This window comes from Papaver somniferum, chromosome 9, assembly GCF_003573695.1.
Source record: "Papaver somniferum cultivar HN1 chromosome 9, ASM357369v1, whole genome shotgun sequence".
Taxonomy (NCBI): Eukaryota; Viridiplantae; Streptophyta; class Magnoliopsida; order Ranunculales; family Papaveraceae; genus Papaver; species Papaver somniferum.
The window spans coordinates 36,303,325-36,307,700 of NC_039366.1; the positions used below are offsets into that span (position 1 = coordinate 36,303,325).

The 4,376-nt window shown below is 37.4% G+C and overlaps 1 long non-coding RNA gene across 1 annotated transcript; it reads right to left on the reverse strand.

The window, feature by feature from the left end:
• Positions 1–292: 292 nt before the first annotated feature.
• LOC113314250 lies at positions 293–2,614 on the reverse strand. The gene is made up of 4 exons (XR_003342333.1): positions 2,156–2,614; positions 1,927–2,017; positions 1,018–1,627; positions 293–669 (listed from the first exon to the last, which is right to left on the reverse strand). It is a non-coding gene; the product is annotated as an uncharacterized LOC113314250 (long non-coding RNA).
• Between the last annotated feature and the right edge of the window lie 1,762 nt (positions 2,615–4,376).

Here is a 4,376-nt window from a genome sequence, read left to right on the forward strand (position 1 = left end):
TGGTGGAGAAGGGGTATTTATAGGGTTAGAGTGTGGGACCCATCTCTGAAGGCCGTTGGAACCTTATCTTCTAGTGTCTCGTGTCTATCACGCAGATGTCTGCGTTTGCCACTTGATCACGCAGAGGCATCCTCGCTCGTCCCACGGATTGATCGACACGTATACTGCTCAGAGTGTTTAATGAGGGTGGTTGAGATGCCTGCTCGTGTTAGACAAGTGTCGTCTGCCCCTGTCACGTCCGTGTCAGCTAACTTTCTCTCCACCGTTGATCTTAGCTTCTTTTGGGATGAGATAAAGTCTCCTTGGGGTTTATTTGATGTTCCGTAGTACATCGTATTTTGATGTCTTGGCCTGCCTGCTTTCCACGTATTTTTTTATATACACGTGTATGATGGTGAGATATATGTGTACACAGTCCCAACAGGTCGATATTGAAATTGCTTATAAGACTAAATATCAGTAACATTCAAAGGACCATGCTATACACGCATGACCATTCCCATCGTTAATTGTATTTATCTATCTCGCCACCCGTCCACGTCAATGCAAACGTCAAATTGTATGCCCTAATTAATTCTCTAAATTTTGAATATCTCATTCCAGATTATGTTCCCAGGAGTTCTTTCAAGAAATCCAGTGCGTCCTTAAGAAAAGGCAACGTAACAGCCCCTACAACACATGATAGTAGAAAATGGTTGCCAAGAAATCTCATTAGCTAAGAAATCTGATTGCTTACACACATCTACTAAATAGTAAGGAATTTGTTCTAAAACGTGATTTAATGGCAATAAATCTTTTAAAAGACATATAAACATACAACTGGTCTGTCTTAACATGCCACTGAAAAGCAGTCCCAAATATTCGTGGTGCTTTTCTAGTTTTTGTAGTGCATCTCATTAAGCATTCAATGTGCAGTATTATAATGGTGTCAGAACATATGTAATCAGTGTAAACGACATGGTTATTAGAAATTTCATGTAATAATATGTCAGAGTCCCTTAAAGTAAGCATCTTTACCATGTGAAAAATTCCACTGCAATCTCATTTTATCTTCTTAACTCAGGCAGCATCAACTTCTTCTTCTTCTTCTTCATGCCATCAATACCACCCTGAACCATTTAAAACAACCTCTGCCATTGACTGCAACTGCAACAGAAAATGCACTCTCTGTACCATCATCTTCTTGTTGTTCTGAAGCCTTCAGTTCAACCCACTGCAAGAATAAACATTGCAATACTTCCACCAGTTTCTTCTCACCTTTCCTAACATTCATCTAAGCTCATTTAGCTTCAATTATTCTTCCCTGTTTCAATTAGTTCAGATGCTTACCTCCACTGCATCGACATATTTGTGTTTCATATGAGCAGTACGGAGGTGGAGCTAAGCAAAACGTCTCCACAAATATAATAGCACCACTCAATCAATCAAAAAAAAATTAACTTCTCTCCTAACCTTGATTATAAAGTTTCCACATGAATTGGCATCAAAGCCTCCTGTGACTCACTTCTAAGCCCTCGAAAGCAGCATCGACATCATCCAAGTTTGTAAAAGCTTTCCCCTCAAACACAGGGGGCTTGAGACGTTTCTTGAACCACAGATCCTCCGGAATCTCATGGACTGTGATTTGCTGCAATGACCAATGAGTATTAGTTCCTAAAACCCACAAAACATCTACAAATCCGAAAAGAAACTTGGTCAGACCAAGGTACATTCATCCAGCAAAGATAGCCACCAACAAAGCAACATAAATCAGAACACCTAGATGAGATACACACATTTAGCAGATGATAATCACCAACACAGCAACATAAATCGGAACTACGGTAACACTACCACTATCAAACCAAAGTAACTCGAATAAAGAAATTGTCTTGTTTGCAGGTAAATATCAAATATTATGTATGAGAAAAAAAACCCTAACAGTACCTTGGTCGTCAGAGATTAGACCATGTTTTCATGGATTTTTCTGTCGGATTATGTATATACGCAAAACTCGATTATAACATGGTGTAGGTCTCTGCAACAAACCAAGAAAAATAAAAGTTAATTAGATTAGACAGCGAAAGAAAAATAAAAGTTAATTAGATTAGACAGCGAAAGTTTTTTTTTATTTTGTTACGGCTCCGAAAAAGAGATAGCAAGAAAAGGATATTACCAGATTTTAGACTGTAATATTGGGTTTAGGTTAGTTTGATGATGAAAATCCATGGTTTGTTGTAGAAGAAACGTAGAGGGAATGTTTAGGATGAACGAATATCAATATAGGTTTAAGATTGAAAGATTACTGGATTTCTGTATCGATGATCGTTACCTCACCGATTGAAAGATGTTATGTGATTTAGGTTATGATGATTTGTTTTGCAGAGAAAAAAACCTAGGTTTTTTCCTAGCGTTTTTTTTTTCTTTTTTTCTTTTTGGTTTCATGTATACGGTATACCACTCTTTCTTTACATATTGGATGGAACTTTGTTGATCAAGAGATATTTTTCTTCTTCTTTCTTCTCTCGTCGAAGATGTAGAGACGATTTTTGGGTATGGCTTGAGAGATTTGGATCGCGATAAGGTTTTTCTTCTTCGACTTTTCTATGTTTTCGTTTTCGATTTTTTTTCACCGATATAAATAAATTCCTTTATTTTGTGAGAAAAACCTTGTTTTTCTCTCCTTTAAGGAAAAGTGAAAAGGAGCAATTATGTTTGAGGGTGAGGATCACCGTTCAACGTGGAGCTTAGGATTTTAAAGGTATTAGATATATCAATTAGGTTCGTCTGAGGGGAAAGTTTAAGAAATCTAAGGAGAGGGGGAAAAAACCACTCACGAAGACCAGCAAGAGACAATCGTCATCCGCGTGCGAAAATCGTCGTCGTTTGTAGTTGTCGTTCTTCATTTACGTAAAATATAAAAGCAATCGGAAGATAGTTCAGATAATAAATCTCCTGAATAATTATTCTCAAACTCATAAACCTTATTTCAAAAATTTTGGAATATTAATGGACTCAGAAAGTTCAAATTTAATCGAAATCATCGACGAGTTGAGTTTTTAAAACTTATGAAAATAACAGTTTTAGGTTTTAAGTATTAGGATAAGGATAACTTGAACTCTTTACATCCTTTAGATACTCATTATCAGACTAAGAGCAAGTCTTATGGTGGAATCCATCCATCTTCCACGCCACCTCAGCACTTGGAACTGTGGATGGAAGCGCAAGTGTAATGGTGGAATAGTAGAAACGCTATTCTTAGAACAAGTCTTATGGTGGAATCCAACCTATTCCAAGTGTGGAAAAACCATGGAATGTCACGTCTAGTGGCTTCCAAGTTGGGGCTTTCCACAAAAAATCCAAGGAGGGTTCCATGGTTTGGTGGAAGGGTTTGTGGAATCCATCTAAACGCCAATAAGAATAGCGCTAAATGCAAATAAGGTTGGCGCTAAAAAAACGCCATTAAGAATTGCGTTTTTTTTATCCGTAGATTTAAAATGAATAATTGAAATCTAACGGTTGAAAAAAAAGCTCCACTTAATTGCGTTTTTTTAGCTCCATTCTTAATTGCGTTTTTTTAGCTTCATTAAGAATAGCGTTTCTACTATCCCACCATTACACTTGCGCTTCCATCCACAGTTCCAAGTGCTGAGGTGGCGTGGAAGATGGAAGATGGATGGATTCCACCATAAGACTTGCTCTTAATGGAGCTAAAAAAACGCAATTAAGAATGGAGCTATTTTCTTTCAGCCTTTAAATTTCAACAACTCATTTTAAATCTACGGATAAAAAAAAACGCAATTCTTAATGGCGTTTTTTTAGCGCCACTCTTATTTGCGTTTAGCGCTATTCTTATTGGCGTTTAGATGGATTCCACGAACCCTTCCACCAAACCATGGAACCCTCCTTGGATTTTTTGTGGAAAGCCCCAACTTGGAATCCATTAGACTTGACATTCCATAGTTTTTCCACACTTGGAATAGGTTGGATTCCACCATAAGACTTGCTCTAATAACGTAGTTTTCCATTTAGTTACCAAGGTATATGGAAAGGCCCGTAACGAACTGATAGGTTCCACATGGCTTTCCGGATGGCTCGACATCGTGATAGGCTTGGGCTCGATGTGCGAGCTGAACCACTTGGATTTGTTTTTAAGATTTAATTTTGGACGTTTAATAACATGTAAAATATCAGTTTTAGGTTTTAAGTATTAAGATAAGGATAACTTGCACCTTTTACATTCTTCAGATATGCGTATCTTACTCTTTTAAAATCCTAAACTCATAAAGCTCTACGTTGAACGGTGACCCTCACCAACTCACAAAGTTGCTCCGTTTCATTTTTCCTCAAAAGAGAGAAAAAAAAGCGTACGAGAAAAAAACAAGGCGTTTTTTGAC